The sequence below is a fragment of the Podarcis melisellensis genome, assembly GCF_964234715.1.
Source record: "Podarcis melisellensis genome assembly, chromosome: 10".
Lineage (NCBI taxonomy): Eukaryota > Metazoa > Chordata > Lepidosauria > Squamata > Lacertidae > Podarcis > Podarcis melisellensis.
This window is the reverse complement of record NC_138542.1, coordinates 50,198,454-50,226,385: the sequence shown is the minus strand read 5'-3', so window position 1 is coordinate 50,226,385 and position 27,932 is coordinate 50,198,454. Positions and strand designations below refer to the sequence as shown.

The following is a 27,932-nucleotide window of genomic DNA, read 5'->3' as shown; positions in this document are numbered from 1 at the left end:
AGGTGCTCTTGGTGCTTCAATTTATTACTTGCCCTTCACCCTAGGGTCCCAGGGTGGGTTACACCAATTTCAAATACAACATTAACAACAATTTCGAAACTTACAATTACAAGAAAAAATGTAATCACAAAAATAGAGTGGGTTCCGGAAATATGCACCTTATATATACTACAGTTTACATATGCCGCAGCAAGCATGGCCAGTGGCCAAGGATTATGGGAGTTGTAGTTCAGCAACTTCTGGAGAGCCAAAGGTTCCTCACAGCTAACAGTGAAAAAGAAAGGCAGCCTTCTTTTAAAAGGGCATTCCGTGTTTGTGCCACCACAAAAAAGAAGGCACCTGCACCAAATTCCTCTAAGCAACATAACACAAAGCAAAGCCTCATCTCTTCCTAGAGAAATGTCAAGGAGTCTCCTTCATATATCAGCTTTTACCACACAGTGAACCATTTGTGTGTAGCATTTCACCAACGACTGGACAAGGTTCACAATGCCACAGCAAAACATCCAGAAAGAAACATCCAGATTCCATTTCCTGACTGCTGTTGTTGGCATCTGTCTTAGGAGTGCACCTTTGGGGGTGAGGTCAAACGGTTGAAAGGTTGCAGTGCCTGCTATGGCTGTAGAGACTGATATGGAAGAGACATGTTTTGATGCAGCTGAGGCAAATGAAGGAGTCTGGTTGTTCTGGTGCATATGCACCATGGTGTTTCTTTTCTCTGCGCTCCTCCCAGTAGTCATTCCTCCTCTGGTCATTGCTATATATGAATGGCCTGACTGTCTCCAGGCACTGCAGTCATCTGTAAAGGATTCCCACATGGCAGGGTTGACGTTGCCAGTCTTCATGTCATGTCTGCAGAGTTTGTTCTGCCAACAGGGCTAGTGCCTGAAGCCAGCTCCCTGTAGAGTATGTCTTTGGGGATCCTGCCATCTTCCATTCTGTGGACAGTACCAAGCCCATGTATATGTGTAAAGCCAAGCTTCAGAAAGAGATACAGAAGGAAACCACAAGCTTAAGCCAAATTCTCTGCCCAAGGCAGGAGATTCAAATCATTAAGATGACCCAGAAGAGAAAGCAAGGGATGCCAAAATGCAGCATGTCAAAGGCATGTGCAAGAAAACAAAATCATTTTATGGGTGATAGTAGGTAAGACACACACAGGAGATCAAGCTGCAATTGCACACAGATAATATAATTAGCACAGGCATTAGAAACATACTTGGAAAAGTGCTGTGCAGACAGCTTGGCTATGGGAATACAATTTAAGATGCTGAGGGCATAGCACGTATCCCAGTTTACACTTGTGACACATGAGCCAAATGGCTTGGTGAAATGTACAGACAGAATAAGCAATCTCCTCACACATCTCAAGATTTCAGAGACCCCTGGAAGCAACAAAGATTGTGCAATGAAGGCAGTCTCCATGTCACATATCATTCGATAAGTTATGACCAACAGGTGGAGCAACAGTCAACCTGTGAAGGCTGTTTCTAGTAATCACAACATAATTATGGCCTTGAAATGTTTTGTGGTTTTTTTTAAGAGGGAAAAAGCTGCTTATCATACCTGCCTTTCAACTTTCATTGTACAAGATGGCTTACAAATAATAAAAGTCAAATGAATACATAGTCAGTGTATGAAGCCCATAAATGTAAATCCAGAATCCAATGGGTAGGAAGAGAGGGAGCCACCACAACAGAAGAGGAATAAAGTCACCATTCATTAAAGCAGGCATGGGCAACCTCGGCCCTCCAGATGTTTTGGGACTACAACTCCCATCATCCCTAGCTAGCAGGACCAGTGGTCAGGGTTGATGGGAATTGTAGTCCCAAAACATCTGGAGGCCCGAGTCTGACCATGCCTGCATTAAAGGCTCCAGAGAATAAAGCAGACTTCACAACACTTACAACTTATTTCTTTGTCTGTCTGTGATTGCTACCTCCCATTCTTTCCCCAGGCAGAAGTAGAGGCCAGCTCACCATAAACAAACAAATATAAAAATAAAACAATGATCAACATCACCACCAATCAGTAGCAGTAAAAATACAAAGTTGTTTATAATCTGAAAGCCTAGACAAGAAAACAATGACAGCAGTAAGCCACTGTTTCTGCAATGGGCAAGCACCTTCTAAGCAATTTCTGTGAAAGGAGAGAGTGTGGTGTGTGTGTGGCCACCTTGTATATTTTTCCTGGTACTGAAGAATGCTCCCTGCTATTATACAGCAACAGCATCATTTTGTGTATGTGTTGTGTGTTCTCCACAATTAGGATTAGCAAGACATGGTTACTTCCATGGTAAGCCTAAGGTTGTTGGGGCTGGTTGTCTCTTTAATTTTGTGCTATGCCATGCACCCCTTGGCAACTATTTTGCAGTATGCCCCCCCTCCACAGCTATTTTGTGACTGGTGTCCATGGCATTTTTTCAAAATGTGCCCACTGTTCCAAAAAAGGTTGGTGGCCCGTGGCCTAGATCTCTCTTACATATATGATCTCACCAGCCAAATACTTAGGCAGCACTACTTTAGCTAGCTAACTATTTTTTTCACCAGCAAGAATGTGTCTTTATCCAAGGACTTGAATTCATAAAATATTGATCAATGGGCATGGACACAAATAGATCCTAAGAAGGAAGAACAGAGGAACATGCAAGAGTAAGGAAAATGAGAGAAGTGAAGCTGTTAGAAGTTGTTGGGTGAAGGCGGAAGGTGTTTGCATCTAGCCTATTTTGCTTATCATCTAAGTGCAACACATAGAAGTCACCAGAAACATATTAAATCCTCTGAAGCTATGAAATAATGCATGATTGAAGTCACAGCAGGGGAGCCAACTGTCCCCCCTCCCTCCTAAAAAGCACTAGCGCTAGAACAAGTGTGTTTTTGCATTACAAGGTTATGGCTAAAAAGAGAAAAACATTTTAATTTACCACACAGTCATGAAGGGAGGAAGGAAAGGATGCTTACATTCATTATTTCCTTTCAAGAAAAACAGTGGAGAATCAACGCCTCCAGATCAGATTCCCCATTCAAATGCACCAACATAAAGACCAAACATCCACCACAGATCCACCTTATATAGCCAAACTAAGAAAAGTTGTGTGTTCCACTACCACTCAAACAAAACAGGATCTGATGTGGTTCTAATTCAATGAAGTTGTCTACTCAAATTCAGCTTGATTATTCTAAACCTGGTACTGCACATATAGCACACTAGTTACAGATAGGTAGCCGTGTTGGTCTGCCATAGTCAAAACAAAAAAAATTCCTTCCAGTAGCACCTTAAAGACCAACTAAGTTAGTTCTTGGTATGAGCTTTCGTGTGCATGCACACTTCTTGGTATCTGAAGAAGTGTGCATGCACACGAAAGCTCATACCAAGAACTAACTTAGTTGGTCTTTAAGGTGCTACTGGAAGGAATTTTTTTTGTTTTGAATATAGCACACTGTTAGAAATATAACCCTATCCGCACCCAAAAGCAATCAGAATGAGAATGTCTTTCACCACTTCCATGAGATGCTCAGTGTCAAATTGACCTACAGGCTGTACTGTGTATTAAACTTTATTTATAGCCATCTTGCCTCTAAAACCAGCAAAGCGTAAATTGTTACACCTTCTATCCTATACTATCCCTTGCTCCTGAACAGACATTGAAAAGATTCCTATCTTTCTCTAGCTTCCTCTATGTTCTCAATTTGAGCTCTCCTATCAGGGGAAGGAAAAAAAAATCTGAGCCTTTAGATAGTGAAATGTGTTTGACTTACTCTGGCCTGTCACACAACACACAGATATGAACTTTCTCCAAGAGAAGGAAATTATACAGCTGAGGGCCATCTACTGTAAACACCTTTTAATATTATTATGCACATAGTTCCCACTCTTAAGCGATTGTCCTCATTATCGACAAGCGCAAGCCAGTAGACAAGCCAGACTAACAGTCATCAAAAGTAATAGGGCAAGACTGAGCCTCCAACACATCACACTCTGGCACTGTTTTATGAAAGGTGAGATTCCAAAGCCCAACCGAATTTAAATTATTTTGTCCTCAAAGCAGGTGGCAAGTTCATCACAGCAGGTTGACAATGTTTCAGTGGAGACAATGCAGATTCGCCTGCCTATTCACCACCAGAAGTACTCTGCGGGATGGCACTTTGCAGACACAATGGCAACTAAGCAGAAATATTTCTTCAGAGTACAACTGCTATCATATAGTCTTCAGGAATGGACTATATTCAGGGTTGCACAGATGCTGCTAGAGCAGAGGAAATCTGTAGAATATGGCATTGTGCATAGAATTCAGCTTCCTGGGATTCTTAACTTTGCTTATTAGGTTTTTTCTTTTTTTCTTTTCTTTTAAAGATTCTAAGCCATTGTGATTGCAGAGATCAGGTTAAAAATGCGAAATGTCATCTACTGAAATATCAGAAGCCAGAGTTGGGAAGCTAGATTTCTAGGAGTTAGAGGGAAAGATTTATTCAGGTTGCAAAACTGATTTTCTAATGGTGCAGCATCTGCAATCTCTCAATACAGATTTTTTTTTTCTCTTTTTAAGCATAAAGAACACAAAGCCCAGGCTGTACTTTCGTTACCTGATTCTGGCTATCTCCCTTCCACTTACTTTTGCTTCAGGCCCCTTGTGAACCAGAGCCACTTATTTCTATAAGACATATCTAAGCAGTGCACGTAAAAACAATATATAGAAAACGGAGCAAGAAAACAAGAAAAATGTACCATAAAACCAAACACTGCCTTAATAATGCCTGGTGGTACAAGAAAGTCATAGTCACACACTTGACCTTGTGCTGGGAGGATGCCTGAGGACAGTCATTGTCACAGCGGCTACAGTCAAGCCACTATTCCACAGGCTATGAAGCCATTGAGAGAATTTATCAACGCTAGTGGGCAGACCCCACCTAAACTCCAGGGCCTGGAGAATGCTTGGGATCCTGTTGACCCCATGTGGGATACCATCCAAATCAAGTAAGATGTTTACTAAAAGTAACAGGGAATCAGTGATAGGAAAGAGAGGTGATGAGAAAGCAAATGAAGGGCATAAGAATGTAAGACCAAGCTGGATCAGGCCTGTGTCCCATCTATACCAGCATCCTGTTCTCACAGTGGTCTCACAGTGGCTAACCATATGGTCAAGCAAAACATCCTGCAGTTTCCAGGAACTAGTATTCAGAAGCATACTGTTTCCGACAGCAGAGGAAGAACATATCTAGCATGGCTAGGAGCCACTGGTATCCTTCTCCTCCATGAATTTGTCCAATCCTCTTTTAAAACCATCCAGGGTTGGTGGCTTCACTGCCTCTGGTGAGAGTTTAAGTATGCACTGTGTGAAGAAATGCTTTATTTTGTCTGTCTTCAATCTCCATATATTCAGCTTCGCAGTGCAGTGCAGTGATTAGCATACTGACTAGATCCAGTGAGATCTGGGTTCAGATCTGCCTTCAGCCACAAAGCTCATTTGATGAGCTGAGAGCGCACTGTCTCAGCCTACCCTATATCACAAGGTTGCTGGGAATATAAAATAAGAGAAAGGGCTGTGTATGCCACCCTAAGTGACTTGAAGGGGATGAGATAAAAGCAATAAATAAGAATAAGAGTTTAACCTGTGGCATTGTGCAGGTATGTAGTGCCACCTGTGAATTATTTAAAAAGTATTTTCTCTCATTGACTTAAAGAGTTTCCCCCCAAGAGGTTTTGGGCCAGCCTGCATGATCAATTTGCCAGTGCAAGCTTTCGAGAACTGGAGTTATGTATGAAAAAACCATCTCTGGGAAACTGGAGGCAATGCTTTAAGTGAACAGAGACAAATCACTGCCTTCTATCCTTCTGTGCCCATGTATGAGCTATGAAGGAGCTGAAGCAGCTGGTGGACCTTGGAGAGCTTATCAGCATGAGTCATATCAGTGAAGCGGCTGAGGAGAAGGTGGACATCAGTCAGGTAAACAGAAATCACAAATATGGCTGTAGCGGTTTCTTTGAGTTCTGCCTTCAGAACCAGGTCTTTTATACACCTTAAAATTGTATGCCAAAGTCTGCAATTGCAACAAACGCTACCAGGAATAAACCAAAGCTCTTAATAAACATCATGACTAGTTTCAAGCCTCTTGAATCAAAAATAATTTGCTTAAAATGAAAACACAGCATTTTAAACAATGCTTTTCATCTCCAAGACACTTCACAAAGATTAATTAAAATGTACCAAAGTTGTTGTTGTGTTTTTTAAAGACTGCCATCTTATCAGAAAGAAAGTCAAATGTTTTTGGGAAAGCCATGAGCAGGGCATGGAGGCACTAGCAGTTCCTCATTGTGTGTTATTTTCAGATACAGTGCTTCTGAACATGGAAATCTCATTTAGACACCATTGCTAATAAACCATTAATAAAAGTATCTACCTATGAATTTTTATAACCTTTGATTAAAACATCATCACATCATATGTTAGTGAATTCCACAGGTCCTTTTTTGTCTGTCCTGAATCAACCAACAAATTTCATCGTATGATCCAGAGTTCTAATGCTATGGGCGGGAGCTCTTGTGCACTTTCTCCATTCTTTTCCTGAATTTATAAACCTCATATGTCACCCTTACGTTTACTTTTTTAAACTTAGAATACCCAATAGCATTCTGGTTGAAAAACACTCCTGACAATGTTTCCTGCCCTCTCTCTGACTTGGCTTTGTGACATTGTCATATTGTTGAATATGATTGGCTGTACCATGTCATCACACTGCCTACATGAACCTTGATTGGCAGGAATATTCTCAGGAATAAATCACTTAAAAAACAAACAAGCAAGCAAACAAACAAAAACATCAGCTGCAGATTGTGGGATGCAGCAACTATCAACATGTAATGTAAGCAAAGAGTTTGTTGAAACTTAAAAATCGCCTTCTCACTCCAGAATATGTGGGCAAACACTCAGCACAACCACAATTGACTAGCAATGAGTGGTTATTAACATTCCTGATGAGACTGACCAAGAAGCCTGAGCTCTAGGAAATTATACTAGAGATTTCCAGCAACAGACCTGCTCTAAACCCCATGGAAGATTGGGCAAAGCCTCTTGGGGAGTTTAACAAAATTTGGATTTGTCTTAATGGTATAAATAAGGAGCAGCCAAAAAACCAAATTAGGTCCAAAATGGAAATGAAGCCATGGAGCAGGAAATGCAATTAATGCACAATGCATTCACATTGACTGGGATTTGCCCTACCATTAAAGTGAGCATCTAGCTTCCATAGATCTAGTGGTTCACCACTGAGAGAAAGGATTCCACACACAAGTTCAAACCATTCATTGAAGAACACTGAACTTCTATATTCTTTACACACTTAAAGCTTCCCCAAGGCCAAACTAAGGCAATTAGGTCCAAAATGGAAATGAAGCCACAAATGAAGCCCCTGGGGCAATTCCCCCCAAAGCTGCCCCCTTCCTCCCTAAAAGCAATGCATGAAATGACATTTTTTAAAAAAACAAACTACATTTTTCAAAAAACAACCACACACACATGACTTTGCCATTCTGGGTGGTCCTATTAAATGTATTGTAACCATACACTGGCTATTGGCTTTTTCTAAGGGACTGGCACAACTATTTACAATGTTGTACAACATTCCATGGTTGCATATAATTATATGCCCATCATTATATGAGGACAGTTGACATGCAGCTTAATCCTATTCATGCTTATTCACAATTAGGTCCCACTGTAAACATCTGTGCAAATGGGCACAGGATAGTACATTTCAAGCAGCAACCACCAAAAGGAAATAGTAGTGATCATTACTTATTAAATGTGCACATCACCCTTCACCCATAGATCTCAGGGTGGTTCACAACATAAAATTACAGTATAACAAACACAAAATACATAATGAAATTAAGAACAACCCCCCCCCCAATAATCTCTCATTTTACAGACTATCACTTTTCCTTGTAATATGTTGCTGTAGGGGAAGGACTGTGAGCAGCGTTTGAAATTCACCAGGTGCGTTTTGCACCTGGCTTGGGGCCACTTGAGACCAAATGAAGATGCCTGGGCGCCAGGGTGGTGCCTGATGTCTACACCATGTGGAGGTGCGTGCCTGAGGATCCTTGGATCTTGACTAGCAACAAATCCTGTAGAATCTGTTATGTTTTATCTGCACAATCAGAATGAATTTCAGGAACCAAAAAGTCATACGGAAAAATATGACTTTTGAGCCATCTTGCCCCAAAATGGAAACTATGCATTCAGTTTTGGTGACTGTAACCCTAGTTTAAGGAGCCATTGGGCACCTAGCTTATATATGTGAATTTCTAACATTGTTTATAGGTAACATCATAGGAGGGATGTTTCTATAAAGAAGGTCAACTTGTTTCTAGAGAGAATGTGCAACTTGTTATTTTTTTTGCTACTTTCAGGAATTTTTGCTACTTTCAGGAATTGTAATGTTGCCAATGTAATGCTGTTACATTCATAGTATCAAAATGTTTTCTTTGTATGTTGTTACATTTGTTATTATGTTCCTACTTTTTTTATTCCTGCTACAAAATTGTTTTGTGATTGTTGATTTTGTGATGCATTGCTGTTTTCCTTTCATAAGCCGCTTTGAACAGTTTTTATAGTAGGTGATGAATTCCTACCACCAGCAGCCATCAGCTTTTGAATCACCAAGCAAAAAGCTACTCACTTTCCGAAGCCAGTTTGCACTGAAATCTGGGTTACAAGAAAGGAAAAATATTCATTAAAAAGGACTGGATTCTGAAGAGCAACATGCAATTACTCCTGTCAAAATGAACACGAATATCCCTGTGCAGGTTAGGCAGGCTTCGTAACGCACTGCATCTTGGTACAGAATTTATAAGAACGCTTCATTTCCACAAGAGACGTACAAAGCAACATATGCTCAAGAAAACTCACAGGAGAGATGTTCTGTGCACCAACACAATTTATCTGTCAAGAGAATGACCTTACCTAGGTGAAAATGTACTTACAATTATCATTCTGTGCCAGAAAAGGACACAAATATTTTGTTACAAGCTCACGGAGTATAAATTCTACCTTCTTCTGCGCTGCAGTTTATTGAGAGGACACTCTTTAGAATTCCAGAAAAGTTCAATAGCTTGCAGACGGTATCTGGCTTTTTAATATTCAGTGCTATTCCTAGCTCTCTTTCACACATACTCCAACATCTGAAAGGATTATTATCCTTCTGTATAATGCAACCCAAAATCCATCATATCTTATGTGAAAACAGAGGAGAGCAGCCAGACCCTTGCCGATTAGTTTAAGCCCTCTATCACTAGTATATTCTTCCCTACGCATTTCCAAAGTATATTAGAGGAACAGTATTTGCTAATGGGTTACATCAATGGAGATGTTCAGCCACAGCACACATTCCAGACAGGATATATGAAAGCAACAAAGGCAATGTGAGGATCCAGCCTTAATATCCATTAACTAATTTGTGGGTTCTCACCCCCCCCCAAAGCTACTAGCCCATCAATAACTCTGCAGTAAGTTCATTGTGGATTTTACATGGCCACTAAGCCCTGCTGACCACAGGATTTGTAAACCACCACAGACAACCAAAACAGCAGGACAATCCAAGCCCTGGAAAGTTTAAACTTCAGATCTGTTTGTGTTATTACAGATTTGTAGTTGACAAGGCCTGTCCCGCAGTCAGTTCTGAGTCCTTAGAAACACACACACCTTGAGAGACTGCAGCTAAATGCTTTGCAAGTTACCATTTGGTACTTCATGCTCAATATCACACTTCAGCATTCCGATCTGCTTGGGTTTAGTTAAGATATTTCCCTCTGCTGCAAGAGTGTTTACAGATACCAATTTCTCTTAAGCACAAGACCTCTTGGCAATAAGGGCTTGGTACTCTCGCTTATTATAGCAGCTTATTGTGACAGTATCTAGGTTTCCAACACTGGGGCGGGCGGGCAGGGGCTGAGGCAGTAGCAATACTAGTCCCTCTAGCATATTGCTGAAGTAAGAGGCTGAAGAATACAAATAGCAGCACACTCAGCACTATTTCTGTGTTAAGTTAAAATATTGCCATTTCCAGCAGAGCACTTCTCGAAAGTGTAAGCAACTTTAGGTTAATTTATCAAAGTTCCTGTACTTCTTAGGTGCAAAACTGACAATAAATAGTCATTTATATGACATTTTAAGTTTAACTCAATCACATGTACAAGTCCCCTTTCCTGTGGGAGTCACCATCAACAGACAGGTAACCAAGTTTCAAGAAGGTACACATACACTTACTCTGATTTAGCTGTTACTCTCAGGTACATACAGTTAGTAAAGTGCATAATTTAGAATCTCCACTGCATATGTATGCTTGAAAGAATGGTTTTTTATAAAAACACCAAGAAATATTGAAAAGTAAGTAAATAATAGAGGGTGGTTAAAGGTGTATTAAGGCTAGGACAATAAACATTGTGTGACTTGCCTAAGAACCTATTCCAGAATTAAGATCCAGACTCAAACTACTGAGGTCCAATCCAATGGCCATTTCAGTTCTCTCCAACTCAGTTTGAGAAAGAAAAAGCATCTGTGAAAGATTCCATTAGGCAGGAAGCATTGATCAATTGGCATTTTCCAAATGATGTACTAGGACTCTGAGTTTAGAATTTGTGCCCTTGCCAAACCCCTCTCCATTCCACTTTCAAGTAATAATTTGGAGTGGGTGGGGGGAGAGACTGAATAATGACTCCCCAACTCAAAACATCTGCATTGGCACATTTGCCTGCAACACTGGCATAACATCATGATTTGTAATGAGCTCTGGCATAGTGGATTGCATGCCCCATTCTAAGCATTTGTTAGCTAATGCAGTAAGTCTAATATCCATAATCCTAACACACATTTACTTGGTAGTAACTCCCAATTATTTCAGTTGAATGTATTTCAAAATAAACATGCTTAGGAACAGACTAAAAAAGGCAGCATTTCTTGAGCTGTTCTGTCCAAAGACCAAACAATGTGCAGCCCATGCAAAGTTTGATATACCCAATCCCAGCTACACTGAAGCTGTGCCCAATTTATGTAGCACTTTTTAATATGCGAAATGCATTTTTTACACCTTGCATTAGACACCCCTCTGCCAAGTTCTCACAGGTCCCATACTAACCAAATTCTATACATGACAAAGTGCAATTCTATACATGCACACAGTGCCAACTACTCAAAATTCTGCTGCAGTTTCATTAATCCATTTTCACATATGCCTCTAACATCAGTCAACCAGGAAGAAAGCCTTTGGTTGCTAGCTGGCAACAGCACACCTGCCCAGTAGTTGTTGTTTCTTCTTTTTTAAATGAAGGCAAGACAGAAAAAGGAAAGCCCCCACCCCAATTTGAGGTAATGCTCAGAAGAGAAGCATATCAGATGGGCTCTGGAATACATAATATGAACCAGGAACCTCTCCAACAGCACTTACATGAAGCACTGCCAAACTTCATATTATCTCTACAGAGTCACTAAGTTGTTTATTTGTTCCCCAAGGAGATCAGCTAAATGAACTAAATGACACAATTCACACAGACTGATAACAGCAGAAATCTGTCCAAGACACCAAACCTAAAGCAGTACAAGGGAAGAATCCGCCCCAATTAAACAGCCATCTAGCTGAAAGCAATCTGTTCCTTGAAAGTGTCCCATTTAACCAGATTGTCTATTAAGAGGGTATTGACTTTAATAAATTCAGAGAGGACTGAAATAATGTTTACAGCCCATTCATCCTGGAGAAGAAGTGGACACAGCTGATAATGTGACAACTCCTTATTGAACCTAATCGCTTAAGTCAAACCAGCCAGAAAGCTTGCTTCTTGAAATGTTGAAGTGACCTTTCAAGCATGCTCATTACTCTCCCTCCCTCCTTCCTCATGCCCCCCCATGCAGATACACAGCAATTATTTGTTGATACAGCAGAAACGCTTTTTTTAAAAAATCTATTATACAAGGTATACAACAAAGACCTTTTAGCCTGTGGAATAGGCAAGTTTTCAAGATACACAGGGCTGCACATTTAAGCACAGTTCTTCATCAATATCTCCTGCCCAGGGCTAGCTTTGATGGTTTTGCTGTCCAAGATTCTCATCTCTCCACACATTAAACAAAACAAAACAAAATCCCTAAGGCTGCAATCCTAATGACCTATGCTAGTAGAATGGTTCAAGAATTGAAGCAAGTAGTAATTGACTCCTCAGCATACATGGTAAGGTTCAAAGAGAGCCTATCTGCCTCCTTTTTCTCCCCAACCACAAAATCTGTTCCTCTACTTGGTGGCTAAGATCCACACACACATACTGAGACCTCAACAGACAACAGTTTATCCATAAGCTCTGAACAGGTTCTTCTGTCCATTCCACCCTGGATACTTTTCACAAGTTACACACAACTCAACAGTGATGTTAAGAGGATTCAGTTCCATCAAACATTTTGTTCTTTACTTTCATGGGGGTCTTAAAGCTTCACTTTGAAGATGGTCTGTTTTTGAGTACCAACACCCAAATGACACCCTTCCTGAACAGCAAGTACCACTTAAAAGTAAATAAAGTCAATAGCCCACTTCTTTGCTTACTGAGGTCTCTGTGACTTTAAGGAAATCCTTTGCACATCAGTGAAGTGAATGCAGGTGGCAACTGCCATCTTCCTGACTTTTGTATGTTTTGGTCGTGCAATAAGCATCATAACTATTTTTTGAGCAAAGTGTATGAGAATGAATCCAGTCCTAGACAAATGACTTGCCTTCCAAATCAAACCCGGTCTCCTTTTAGCCACCGCCAATGGAGATAACTGGCGGTGGTGCGTTCCTTCGACAGGCTCAAGACAACTGCGATCCTACCAACATTCACGGAAATCTGGGAGGCTTGCTTCGGAGTAACCGTGCAAACAACAATGGGCTGCACAGAAAGGAGCGCGGCTCTTGAGAGATGGCTGCGATTGTGTATCTCGAAAAGAAGCCCAATTCGTCAGGATAAAGAACACACAAAACGAGGCAGCGGCAGCAGCAGAAGTGATGCTGGAATTCCATCCACGCCTACTTGGGGATGAACTCCGGTGAACAAAACGGGACTTTCTTTCACGTAAAATGGGCGTCGGATCGGGCCGCACGCTTATTTAAAGGGGAATACGGAGGAGAAAGAAAGAAAGAAGAGACGGAAGATGCTCCCCCTCTTCTTTCTCACAGAGCAATACCCGGCTCAGCATCACCGCCCAAGCCCCAAACAGCCTCTTACCTTCTCTGTTGTTGCTGCTGCTGCTGCGGAGAGGTGCTTTGCCAAGGGAGGGGGGATCCCCTGTGAGGCTGGCCGCTTCTAAGCCGGGCAGCTGTTGGGCTCCTTCTCGGAACCAAAGGCACCCGGAACAGACGCAGATCCCCTTCTTTCTACCAATCTAATTTATTCGCGGGGGGAGGGAGCGATGGTTCAGGCTGCGCGAGAAAAGCAGGCGCCGATCCAGCGCTTTCGGAGGATCTCTCCGGCGGTCCCAGACTATAAGGCAGCTCAGCTGGTCCGATCTGCGTGCGAGCAGCGGAGGAAGGGGGGGGGAGAGAAGCAGGAGGAGGAGGAGGAGGGAGAACCGGGAGCCCCCCTCCCCGGTCGCCCGCTCAGGGCCTGCCGGCTCCTCCTTCCCCCATGCTGTCCTGGGGGGGAGGCAACCCCCGTGGCCCGCCTCGCGCTGCGCCCAGGCCCCCTCGCGCGGCCCGCGGGGTTGGCCCGGGGAGGGGCACGTCCCGTTAGCTCCGCTGCGGCCTCCCCGGGGCCTGCAAGCACGCCGGGCGGGGGAAACCCAGGCCCGGACAGGGCTCGGAGAGGCTGGTGTGGGGAAGCCCCTCAAGAAGGTCGCGGACAACGAAGAGGCGGCGGCGGCGGCGGCGAGGCAGCCCGGTCTGCGTGGCCGCTGGGTGCCGCTCGGGCTGCCTTGGCGGCGGCGCTTCAGTCACTCGCTCTCCTTCCCAGCAGCGCCGCGCCGCCGGCTCTCCAAGTGCCACCACTTCGGCAGCCGGCTTCGGCGCTCCCGGGAGAGCCGGGCTGCCCCCCGCCCGGAGGGATGGCAGGCAGGCAGGCAGGAAGGCGGGCTCCGGGCGGCGCTAAGCGAGGCTGGCCCCTAGTGTGGCTACTGGCAGGCAGGCAGGCAGGCAGGCAGGCGGGCTGCTTCTCTCTCTGTCTTGCTCGCTGAGGCGCCGCCGCTCCGCCTCAGCTCCCGTTGCCAGCAGGCTGCGCGCCCTCGCGCCCGCCCCAGCCCAAGGAAGTGGCCGCTCGCTCAGCGGCAGCTGCAGCCACTGAGGATCTGTGTCATGTCTGTCTGTGCAGCGGAGGGGATGGGCGGCGAGGAGCCGAGGCGGGGCCAGCCCGCCGACACACACACGCCGCCCTGTGACAGGCGGCGAGCCAGGGCCCAACCAGGAGCGGCCCCCTGCTGCAGAGCCCTCCCCCTTCCAGCCGCCCTCCCCTCGCTTGTCGCCTCACTGAGGAGAGAGGCAGAGAGAGGGGAAGGGAGCGGAGCTCGCGAGTTAGCGGAGAGGGTCTTTCCCTTCGCCGCGGTGGCTAGACTGAGGGGAAGGAGCCGGAGGGCGAGCCTTTTCCCCGCTCTCCCGCTTCTTCTCTGTCCCGCTTCTCGCACCTCCCGGCGGAGGCGGTGCCTCGCTGAGGAAAAAGTCCGGAGAAACCCCGCGAAGTGCTGGCGGCGGGCACCAGCGCGGACACGCTCTCGGGCTCCTCACGCGCCCGCCTCCTGCTTCTTATGGGAGCCTAGAAGGAGCAGGAGAGGCGGCTATAATAATCCGAGTGAATAACGGCCATGTGCGTGTGTCTCTAGGCAGGGAACTGGCGGTGGCTCCTTCTCCCTCGGGCGGGCTGCGGCGACTCAGGAGCCCGTCTGGGCTTCCTTTCGACAGAAGCGCCGGATCCCGTCCCGCCTTCCTCCGCCTCTTGCGCTCCGCTGGGCCGGCCGGAGTTACACAGGGGAGGGACGAGGTTGGAAAACCCTCCCCGGAGCCGTTCACACGACGACGCCTTCGCGTGTTCCAGAGCGGGGGGAGGCCCTGTGCAAGTTCTGGGGCCAAGAGGGAGCCCGGCACAAAGGGCTTTGAAAGCGGGGAGGCAGTTTTAGCGTCGCCGAGCTCGCTGCGGTCTTCCGCAGTTTCCATGGGGACAACGCGGCGAAGTTAGCGCCCTCAGCCCCTCATGAGCCTGTTGTGCAGACTCGCGCGGCGCTAAGGCGCCCTGTGTCTAGTCCTGGCTAAGTGTTGCCAGCGCTCTGTGCACTTCCAGGGACAAAGGCGGAGGACAAAGTCAATGAGGAGCCCTCCAGATGTCGTGGACTACAACTCCCATCAGCCCCGGGGAGTCCCAGCAGCAGCAGCAGGCAGGGCAGCGCGTTGGCGACTCCTTATTCTGCTGGACTTCCAGCTACACTTGTCTCCCGCAGAGGGTTTCCCATCACCTGATCCTTTAACCTGGAGATACCAGAGATTGAACCTAGCCATCCTCCCATTGGACTCTCTTTTCCAGCAAAGTAAATATAGGTGTCTTAGGAATGGACTGCTAAAATTGTCCCTGAACCATAGCTGTCAACGTTTCCCTTTTGTAAAGGGAAATTCCCTTATTCCGAATAGGATACCTCGCAAGAAAAGGGGAAAGTTGACAGCTATGCCCTGAACCAGTCTGACCTTGGTTTCAAATCGAGATCCCTTCCTTTTCATGTTTGTTACTCACAGTTGTAGAGTTGAACTTCTTTCCCTCCCTCCCTTTCCTCATTAGGGATGTACTGCAATGGGTTAATCCCAAATGGCTCACAGGTGCATGATGTTTCAGTGCAACAAAATAACATCTAATAATTATGCTGCCATCAAAATGTCAATATTCCACATATTAAAATAATATCTAATGTCCTGGTCCCATTAACATGTCAGATTTTAATGCCACTTCCTTGAACTCATTTCTTCAAAAATAAAAATAAAAAATGAATAAAAATGTAGCAGAGTTTGTTCTTGTGGTACCTTATTTTTTGACATGTGTGGACCAGGGGCACCTGTTTGCAAAGTACAGCATTCTTCTAACTCATTTCTTCCCCTCCATTAGGGGGATGTAAAGTGGATTATTGCCATAAATCAACCTATTAAGAAAGAGCCTTTGTTTGAGAATAGCCCAAGGAGTTAAGCATAAAGAGAACAAAACATTTTAAGCAGCTGAGAGAAGCACTTAACAAATAACAGTTTATTTTTTAAAACCCTCTGAGTTGTTTCCATTTAGCCCATCCACCCTTTTCACATGGAGGGTGGAGGTGTGAGCATATATGCCATGAATAATAATGTAAATATTCATGGGAGAGAATGATACAACTAAACATTCACTGCTGCTTTAAAAAAAAACAACTTTCCAGAGCGGTAACAGAAAATTATGGGGAGGAATGCCATCTTCGGAACGCTTTAGCCTACCACAGATACTTCAAATATTAAGTTGTTTCCTCGCAACAGCCACTTAAATAGGGTGGCTTGCTTAGGAGTGAGGAGTGTTTTATTGAAGGTTTAAAGAAATATAGGAGCTTTAAAAATAATATTTTGCAGCAAAGTCTACCAAAATATCTTGAACTTCAGAACTGTTTACTTAAGGGAAGATAGCATTTGCCATACCGCATCAAGGCATTCGTCCATCAAGTCTAATATCCTGCCTCCAGCAGTGCCCACTGCTGAATGCTTTACAGTCAGAGTTATATCAGATGAACTGAAGTATACCATAAAGCTCAACATGGCAGTGATATCATTTAACTGTTATGGACTGGGACGGTTGACATGCAATGACACCCCGGAAAACCATATGAAAAATATCTTGGCAAATCTACAATAGCTGCTGAGTTCCAACAAGAAATGATGATTTGGAGAAACACTGTATGATATGCTGGCAGTTCTTTTCTCAAGCTAGGAGGACAACTGCAAGCACCCTACCCTAGATAATTATTCTGTACTAAGGAACAAGGCTGTCACTTAAGCAGTCTTTTAGCATAGCCTTTTACCATAGCCACATTCCAATTGTCTAGAATGAAATCACAGGCCAAAGGAGAAGGCATAGATGGCTGTATCTGAATGAGGTGCCTTCCATACCACATTGAGCCGCATGAAATGGAAGTCCATCAACCTATCTGAAGAAGTGTGCATGCACACGAAAGCTCATACCAAGAACTGACTTAGTTGGTCTTTAAGGTGCTACTGGAAGGAATTTTTTTTGTTTTGTATCTGAATGAGTTTCAAGAGATCTAAAATACTTTAGCCACTTTAATGCATTGCATGAAGCAAAAGAAAAAAAACCAGGATCACTGGGGCAAGTGTCCTCACTTTCCATCTCCAAATAGTATAGTCAGCTAGACACCAAAATATGAACAACAACCAAGCCTCTTGAAAAAGGAAATGTTATAGCTGTAAGTTTGTACCATGTGGGAAAAGACTGTGTTTCAAGGGGTGCTTTGCGTGAAGCAAGTCCTAGGTTCAGTACCTGGTAACTCCAGGTGGGGCTGGAAAAGACAAAGGTCTAAAACCCTGGAGAACTTCTGCTGAACCCAATTGACTGACTTTTGTGGAAGTTAAGGTATTTTTCTATCTTGTTTCTAATTGTGCCTGGGAGAATCAATTCAAGATATGGGAAGTGGCAGAATGTTTCACGAGTATGTATATTTTAACCATTGAAAATCCCTCACATTTACATAATGTTTGAAGTAGTCTAGGATGTGGCAAAGGAAATAAAGAGTAGATGGTTAACCACTGGTATTTAACCACAAATGAATTTGGCTTAAATGATTGAAGTTCCTCCATTAGTCTAGGCAACAAGAGCCATAAAGAAGCTTTCCCCAGGAAAAGCAAATCAATCATCAGACTAAGGCAGAAAGTAATGATTTGCTGCTCTATTTATTGAATTGTGAGTCACCATAAAAGCTACCAAATGCGTGCAATAAAAGCAAAAGGGGGAAAAACTGCTTCTCACTTAATTGGCATTTACTTAGACAATAAAGCAAACAATCTTACATGATAATATACAAGTTGTGTGACTTGCATATGAAATAAAAGAACTACTCTTGTCAACTTCATAGGCCACACTTTTACTCCTGGGGACTGATTACTTTCATTGGGTTTGTATCCGCTGGCACTTAGCAATGGGTCAATAAGCAACCATCTGAAGAGATCTGAAGAGGTTGTGACTTGGACACCGATTTGGGGACTGGGGCAATGGGGCAGAGGATCAGGTCCTGATTACTAATACAGGCCATAGTCACACCATACATTTAAAGCATCATACCACTTTAAACACTTTAAACAGAATCCTAGGAACCGTAGTTTGCTAAGGGTACTGAGATTTGTCAGGAGAACCCTGTTCTCCTCATAGAGCTACGGTTTCCAGAGTTCCCCAGGAAGAGGGATTGACTGTTAAAGCACTCTGAAAATTGTGGCTGAGAGGACTAGAGGGCCTCTAACAACTTTCAGCACCCATAAACAAACACACTTTCCAAAAAATCTTTGTAGGAATTCATGGCTGTTTAAAGTGGTATCATAGTGTTGTAAATAGATTATGCGAATTCAGCCACAATCTGGTCTTGGGATCTTCAATCCAGTTGGGGCCCCATCTGAATCGCACAACTAGTTTAATGTGGTTCCTCTCGCCATGCATAATCCTTTAGGCTAGTTAAAATGCAAGCAAATTATTCTGCAGTGTAAATGTTAAGGGAGCTTCCAAATTCAACCCGTTTCATCAAGGTTTCTCAATGTAACAGGGAGCACGAAGAGGTAGGTGGCAGGATTCTGCCCTGCTGGTTCTCAAGATAATAATGCATGATAGTTGGGTATGTTAATGGTGTTCTATCAGGAGATAAAGGAAATATATTCCACACTGCTATGATCCTTCTCTCCCTTCTGGACTAAAGATATGCTCCCCCACCATAGCAAAAAAGAAGAAGGCAGCACCATATGCAAATATATGTCATAAGCTACCCTATAGGCTTGTGCATGCTTAACCCTGCTTCCAACTCTTTGTTGCATTTCCCCAAGAGAAATTACTTGTGCAGCCAGATCATGTCCATGCAATTTACTCAGATGTTGCATGGTAACTTCACCCACCTTTATTTTTGCTTGTGACACACTTATACTTTGCTTTGCACATGCGCGGAGGCAGCTTCTGTATTAGTAACTCATCCCTATACTAATCTAGGAGCACTGAAAACAGATTCTAGTGCTCAGCTCTTGTGATCCATGGCTCTTTCCCTGTATTTTGAGTGGAGGGAAGCATATTTCTTTGCCTCCTCCAAACTTTATTGTCAATACAATTAGAGTCAAATTATGTAATGAGATTTCTATTACCAGAACCCTATGAGATGTACCATTTCAGCTGTAATCTTTTAATTATTTTTTTTAGGCAGGGGAAAAAAAGTTGTGTAGCTAGCACCTATAAAACATGGCTGGCTGAATTCATTTTACTTTCAAAAGGTGTTGAAATTAAATCTCCTACTCTCTGCAGATGGTTGGAGATAGGGATCAAAACATTGTTAACCCTTCCCACACATAAATGAGAAAGCATTACAAACATAATTGAACAAGAAATCAATTTAAAACCAACAACCACAAAACAATTTTCAGAGGAGAGGGGTAGCAATGTAAGTATATTCCAGGAAAATCAACAAAGTCTTGTAGCACCTTAAACCATAACAAATGTATTACGGTCCAAGCTTTCAGACTACAATCTGCTTAATCAGGTATATAAACTGACAGGTAGGTATCTATATGGTGGTTGCTGGAGAGAGGGACTGTTAGATAACAGAAATGAAATGCAAAAAGTCCAAACTATTACGGTTATATTAAATGTGTTTTATGCAAATCATCATGGTGACCATTTACAAAGCAGTGTGGATGATGGTACAAGTATCCTGGCATTGATAAGCCAATGAACATCTGCAGTGATAAAAACCCATTATCTCGTTTCAGGGCCCAGGTGATAGAACTTCTTGAGAAGTTGTATTTCAGTGGTTTTATACTGGAAACTCTATTTGAAGTTTCGTCTTCAAGAATAGTCCCCTAAAAGGTGAATAACACAATGTCCCGAGAGGTTGAAATGTCCCCTCACTGGTTTCTTTGAATATGTCTCTCTCTGATATCAGACTCTTATCCATTTACTCTTTTCTATAGAGACTGGGTTTTTTTTGTCTTATGTGGAATGCAGAAGAGCATTGCTTGCAGATGATAATATATATCAGATTAAATTAAGTCCAGCTGCAATTTTTATTTGGCACATGTGGTGTTGGATGTGGGGCAGATAAACTCATGGCTGCAAAAGAACCATTGGGGGCATTAATTTCTTCACTTGTGATTCACAGCTACTGGCGAGGCACACTGCCTCTAACATTGGGGATAAAGACTGGCGCTGACAGAGTATTCCTTTTGGCACCTGGTTAAGACACCAAGGCTTTTTGCACAGGCTTTTAAATTTTACTATATGGCTTTAGCTGTCTGAATGGTTTTGGTTTATTAGCTCTCCATTTTTATGACATTGCTTGATTTGATATTGATTGTTTTAATATTGTATTGATACTTGGAATGTTTATGCATGCTGCCCTTTAGAACCCATGTTTGACTTAAGATGTTGTATTAATTTTCTAAATAAATAGAGTGAATTAGAGTGGCTGGCAAATGAGAGGGCAAAAGAAAGTGTCAATTGGAAAGGGCTCTGATCATCTGTATCTGCCTGTGCAGCCAACAGCTTCTGAATTATCCAGCGGTTTGCTACATGGTTGGTAAGCTATTACTATGATTCCCTATAATTTGGTTTGAGAACATATGCACATGTATTTTCCAATCATCAAATCATAGAATTGTAGAGTTTGAAGGGACCCTGAGGGCCATCTGGGTCAACCTCCTGCAATGCAATGTTTACATGTCTACTAATTAGAGTGGCCATTTATGTATTGCCAAGCAAGAGAAAAACCTTTCCCCAAAAGAGGACAATAGAGAACACAAGTCTGGGGGGAAATGCATCTGTTAATTTATATGCATAAACGCAAATTTCGAAATGACTAAATTAAATAGTAACACAATACAATTCACCATGGTGTGGAAGACTGGGACCAGGTGGTCTGTGTACCTGCTTAGTCTGCTGCCCAGGTGCCAGCTATTGATGGACAACGTCAAGGCCCCTGCTCATCCTGCTTATGGTTATTTATTTTGAAACCAGACTTAGACCAGTCAGCACTTCAAGCAGAGGACTGTCCCCTGGCTGCACTTCACTAATGTCCTCTGTAAAGTAGGACACATGGCCACCCTGGTACTAATTAAACAGGCAGTTGGCTGCAAATTTCTCTCTCCTGTCCAGTATCGTGGGTGTATCTTCTAAAACAAAACAAGAACTGAACAAAGAGAGAGAAAGTTCTTCCACAAATTAGTAACTGCCTTCCTCTGTAGGTTCCTTCACACTCACTCCGGTCATCATTTGAGGCCCTGCTTGAAATTCCTTTACCTCCAGTGTTGAAGGAATCATATTTCAAATTCATTTATTGTAATTGATCACCAGGCCATTGCAAAACAAAAGTTTAACAAAGGGGGATACACACCTGAATAAAAATTACAAAAAAGGAACTTGAATAATATGGACACAGGTTGAATACAAATTATACACACACAAAGAGAAACAACCTTAGAATTCTGAATTTTCCTACTGAACTACATCATTCTCCATAGGGAAAGTATTATTCCTATTTTGACATATGGTAAAAATGGCAGAAATGTGAATAACGTGATATAAAACATTAGGGTGTGGGAACATGAACCAATAAAATTATTAATCTCCCTAGCAGGACACAGCACTCTCCCCTTAACATCATGGGAAATGTGCAGTCTTTGCAGCTACATTTATCTCTTTTCCACATAGCAGATCAATAATGGAACGTGATCAAGGCAATTCCTTGTGCTGGGAGCTTTTGTATACTACAGGGGCAGTGCAAGAGTCCAACGTGGGGATGTGGTTTACCACATAGCCTCACAACTTATGAATTGGACCATTGATTTTAACTACCCAAGTCTCTGGTGATACGATGATTCAAGAAGAGTATTGTTTGCGGTAATAGGCCCTGTGCAGAGGTCCTAAGCAGTGCTGGATTCTTCCCTTTGAAACGTGAAGAAGGCTGAGGGAGCATGCAGGAGGTGTGTAAGGCTGGGAGGTGGTGGTGAGGTGTTTCATAGGAAATGTGCTAAGCACTAAACATCCAGTTCCCACTTTGCCACTGCACTGAACACAATTACATTTACAGCAGGGGCATGCAGGGCTTACCTAACTTGGATCAGCAGGACAGCTTTCCATCAGAGTACAGCTGAAAGCTTTGCAACAGAAAATAGACCAAATGTAATCCTTCCAGAAAGCAAGCCCAAGCCCCACATCATAAAGTAAATAGGTCTATTGCATGATGGCAACAGAGACCCAGGAAAGTGCAAATGTTGTTAAACAAAGACTGGAGGGGAGTGTTTGGGAATGGGAGTGATTCATTCACTTATGCTGACACAATCCTATTAACCAGTATGGTATATTGCCCTCTGATACTATAACACATCTCAAACGTCTTGCAGAGGGAGTCCATTGTACCTTGTATTCCAGTCATGTGGGGCTAAGCTTAACTGGTGTATGAGAGAGAGCAACAGAAAGAAATAGACAGAAAGCCATGAAACATTTTTGTCAGTGATATTGCAAAGACTACCACTGAAAAGCTCAGGCTCCTGCTCCCCCAAATTTCCTGACTGTTTGCATTTGGGATAAGGATGCAATGCCATTGAACTTGATAGTTAAAATAGTGGTCAGTACAGTAGCTAGCTGAACCTGGAAGCTGCCTAATTATATTAGGTGTCGTGCACTAAGGATGTCACCACAAGTTGGCTGGGAAGTAATGTAAAAAGAAGCAGATAAGAAGGAGCAGCAAGACAAGCAGGTGGGAAACAGCAGGAACAAGCAAGTGGACAACCACACTGGAATTTCCATTCCATCTGATAAATTAGGCTCTTATCACAAAAGTTCAATTCATGGAAGTTGATGCCATCAATAGCTAGTAGCCACTGTGGCTAAGTTCTGTCTTCCGTGTCGGAGGTAGTAGACCTCTGAATCCCAGTTGCTAGGAATCACAAGTGGAGAAAGTGCTGTTGTGCTCAGGATTCCCTTTTGAGTTCTCTTTGTGAGTGCTGGACTTGATAGATCAGTGGGGCTCTTCTTATGTTCTTAAATTGTAAGGATGCACAGGGAAATTGTCCTTTAGGCCCATTGCTAAGGGTCAGAGCCAGCAGCAGAAGCCCATTGCAGCTAGTTTCAGTTTTGTGGAAACTGATCTTTACAGGCTTATCTTTAAGTACAATAGAACAAAGTCACATGCATGCTATACATTTAAAGCACATTGTTTGGCCCCCAAAGAATAATAGGAACTGTAGTTTGTTAAGGATTCTGGAATTGTAGTTTTGTGAGGGGTTAACTGCAGTTCCCAAGATTCTTTTGAGGAAGCCATGTGCTTTAAATGTATGGTGTGGATTTGACCAGAGAGACTAGGAAAAATTGGACGGATCCTGCTTTAGGACCAGCTCTCCTTAAGAGCTGTTACTTTGTGCATGAACAAAATGCTAATACCTTACTGCAATTTCTGTTGCTTTCTAATTGACACACTTTTATTCATTTTATTTATATAAACTTTGTGTTGCATTCCTCCCTCCGAAGAAAATGTTCAAGCAGTTTACAACCTATCTTAAAATATCAGATAAAACTTTACAAAATGTAAAAATAAAGCATTACAAATGACAATCAAATATAAGATCCATATTTAGGGCAGCATAATTAACAGGAAAACAATATATTCTCTTAAGCATTAAAAAAAATTGCAAATAAAAATAAAATACTATACTGCAATTTAAAAATCCACATATACAGGGCACATTTATAGAAGCTTCACCCACATTTCTGCAGCCCAGGAGCAGCTCCCAAACACATTCTTAGCAATCCTTCATACAGAAACCACACTCTCAAACATTCTCACCAACCATACCCAGCCATTTCTTACCAACCAATATCTGACTTACTGCCTGGTTTTACTCAGCACCACATCCTTCCCATGAGCCTCCATCATGGCAGCACCATGGACAAGTTTTATCCTGCATGATAATATCATTTGCTGCATGATGCTAAGGATAAATAAATGAATTCTCCAATTATTGCTCTGTAATGTAATGTGAGCAAGTAATGACACTGAGGAAAACATGAACTAGTTCACATCTATTTGTAATTAACATTCGCTTCCTTTCCTGTCTATACTAGAAATAAGAGGATGTATCTATATTTAACTCACAGTTTAATATTGTATCTTAAAACCAGATTTACAGACAATTCTATAGCTGAGGCAGGAATGAAGATTTTACTCCTGCTCAAAATGGAACACTTCATTTTCATTAAAATTGTGTGTCTTTTATACATGGAAGGCTTAATTGTTCCCAGAATTGCCTCATTAACTTCAGAAAGGTTTACCATTACAGACCCCAGAACCATGATGCTAATTAGAAAGGAACTGGCTTTAGTCTGAGGGAAGAATTGTGTCTTCTTTGAGAGAAGGCTCATTCAGTCATTGACAGAGAGTGGCTGCCAGACAGTGGAAATTACTGCCAGGTATATAAATTCAGAGAATACCTATAACAAATGCATCAGTCCCAGAGCCAAGCACACTAAACTAAGATACTAAAATAAGCTACTCTGGCATTTAAATAACAAATATTGTTAAGCAATCTGTCAAGTCCAATGCCACCCAACCAAATTAATCATGAATAGTCTCCTGGCCACAGGCTCCTTCTGCACCTAACCAGTGCATTTATGATACCCAAAATGAGGATTCACTGCCAACATTTAATAGCTGCATCAAAGCCCATAGAGGAAGGACTGAATTGGGTGAAGCCCATTTTTATTTGAAATATATCTTAACCCTCCTGGTCTGGAAGCTGCAGTCAGGGCAGAATGCAGCTGCTAGGCTGGTGAGTAGGGCAGATCAACACAAGTATATATAAGTGGTCCTGGAAGCTGATTCTGTACCTGCTGCCTCTTTAAGGTGGTAGTGCTAGCCTATACTAGTTTAAACCAACAGATAAATAAAGCAAAATGAAGTGACTGAAAATCTGGGGGTGGGATGGGGGGAACAGAATAGAGAAAAGTTCCCAAAACCACTTAACCCAAGGATAGGGAACCTGTGACCCTCCATACATTGTTGGATTCTTATTCCCATCCATTCCAGATATGACAGCCAATGGCCAGGCATGATAAGTAAAGGTAAAGGGACCCCTGACCATTAGGTCCAGTCGTGGCCGACTCGGGTTGCGGTGCTCATCTCGCTTTATTGGTCGAGGGAGCCAGCGTACAGCTTCCGGGTCATGTGGCCAGCATGATTAAGCCGCTTCTGGCGAACCAGAGCAGCACACGGAAACGCCGTTTACCTTCCCGCCGGAGCGGTACCTATTTATCTACTTGCACTTTGACGTGCTTTCGAACTGCTAGGTTGGCAGGAGCTGGGACCGAGCAACAGGAGCTCACCCCATCGCGGGGATTCGAACTGCCGACCTTCTGATTGGCAAGCCCAAGGCTCTGTGGTTTAACCCACAGCACCACCCATCCATCCCAGATATCACAGCCAATGGTCAGGAATGATGGGGGGGGGTAAATCAACAACATCTGGAGGGTCACAGTTTCCCCAACTTTGCTTGAGCAAATAGTGAGGTCTTCGCCAGATGTTGCAAAGCTTGCATTGTTGGCACTGGACAGGTGTCTGAATCGCAAAGTTGGGGCTCTACTGCAGAAAATATCATATTCTTTGCTGAAGCACAGTGCACCTCTCTTAAAAAGGGTAGTGTACTTGGAACAGGGCCTCGAGAAAAGATCTGAAGACATGGGTAGAATGAGATCCTGGAGGATGTGTGTGACAACAGAAGAGTGAAGGTGAAACTAATTGTATGTACAGCTAAAGAAGCATTGTGGATTAAAACAAAACAAAACAAAACACCACCAGGTCCAATTCTTGCCTTAAAACACTTGGAACAGACAGCTTGTCTCTCCTCCTCAGTGTGCTGATTAGGACTATTCTGCCAAGAGGAAAATATTCAATTGCCCAAGTTATGCTTGCATGCTGTGGCACTTCCGCCCACTCTAATTGAATGTGTTCATGTGCAGTTTCCTGATGGGCTGGATTAATGTGTCAGAGGTTCTGTGTCAAACTGTGCACTGGACGCTCATTACCCCTTTGGTTCTTCAGTACCGGTATATCATGGTCCATCCTTAGCCTACTCATAAAGAAACAGCCATACAGAGTTCCCAGGGAAGAGGGATTGATTGTTAAACCACTCTGCAAGTTGAAGTGCTGTGAGAGAAATCAAGGTCTCCTAACTATCAGCACCCTTAACAAACTACATCTCCCAGGATTTTTTTGAGCAAGCCACAACTATTTAAGTGGCATCATAGTGCTTTACATGTATGGTGCAGATGGGGCCAATATAGTCTGTAATGTAGATGGCCACATCTACACCACACATTTAAAGCACTCTTATACCACTCTGACAGCCGTGGTTTCCCCCAAAGTATGCTGGGAGCTGTAGTTTGTTAAGTGTGCTGGGAACTATAGCACTATAAGGGTTCTCCTAAGAGACCTCAGTTGCCAGGATTCTCTGGTGAAAGCCATCACTTTTACAGTGATATCATTGTACTGTAAATGTAAAATGCAGATCTTCTTACAAATATTTGAAGGAGAGGACACAGATATACTGTAAGAGGCATCATATTAATTGTGAATTATAGAATCATAAAATTGTAGAGTTGAAAGGGACCGTGAGGGTTACCTAGTCCAACCCCCTGCAATGCAGGAATCTTTTTGCCCAACACGGGGCTCAAACCCACGGCCCTGAGATTAAGAGTCTCATGCTGAAGGTTATGAACTCATTTACAGACACCTGTAAATTAGAGATGCCCATCCATTTCCTTTTCCAGCTTTGAGATGAGCCTAGTCTTTCCCCCCAGATAAATTGTTATATAGTCTTGTCAGCTTTTGAGTAGGTATGGATGCAGAGCTGGGGATATCCCTGACAGCCCTGAGAAAGAAAAGGTCACCTCTTTTCAGCAGTGAAACTGTCAGTGCCAAGGGATAATCTTCTTCATCCTCATCAGCGGTTGCTGGGAAAAGCTGGTGCTTAGGTCGAGCAACATGATAGCAGCAAAGCCAATGGCAATTAGCCTGTCAGTATCAAACAGCTCTGCTTTTGTGTTTAACAATTTGCCGGCATTTTATGATTCCAAGCATTGCTAGACCCTATGATTTTCTCTCTGCGTTCCCCACTTTATTATATTCTGTGGATCTTGAAAGGACAAGAATTACTGTGGTCTGAGCTGATGAACTTGGCTATACCAATGGATGAACTTTCAAAGCTGACGCACGGCATTTTGCTGCGATAAGTGAAGGACAAGATGGCATCCCTCCCCACAGGTGTGTCATAGTCATTAATGATGTAAATCTTCTAATGGTGCTCAAGATAGCATATATAACATATATATTTCCTTCCCTCCTCCATCCTCATAGCAAATAGTGTAATGCATTGTGAGAAATGAATGGGGTAGTCCTATTTTGTATAGGTAACTGGGGGAACAAACCAATCATGATAGAAGTGATGCCACTGTGACAACTTGTTTCCTTTGCCATATTAGCCAAGCAACAAACAAAATATTTTCTGTACTCATAAAATATAGTCAGGACCTCCCTAAACTATGCTAGAAAATACCATATGCCAAGAAACTGTTTTGAATTGTGAAAAGAAAGGTTTCAGCTGAAAGCACACTCCCCCCCCAAGCAAGTTTTACAAGCTAACCCACATGTGAAAATTGCAAATTGCCAGTGCTACTGAGTTTGA

General features: G+C 43.0%; 1 protein-coding gene across 1 annotated transcript in view; it reads right to left on the bottom strand.

The window, feature by feature from the left end:
- Window positions 1–14,152, bottom strand: part of LARGE1 (LARGE xylosyl- and glucuronyltransferase 1) — a 313,681-nt gene extending 299,529 nt beyond the window's left edge. Inside the window, exon 1 of the mRNA XM_081928248.1 lies at window positions 13,243–14,152. The gene's annotated coding sequence lies outside the window, so the exon portion shown is untranslated. The remainder of the gene's footprint in view (window positions 1–13,242) is intronic.
- Window positions 14,153–27,932: the final 13,780 nt, after the last annotated feature.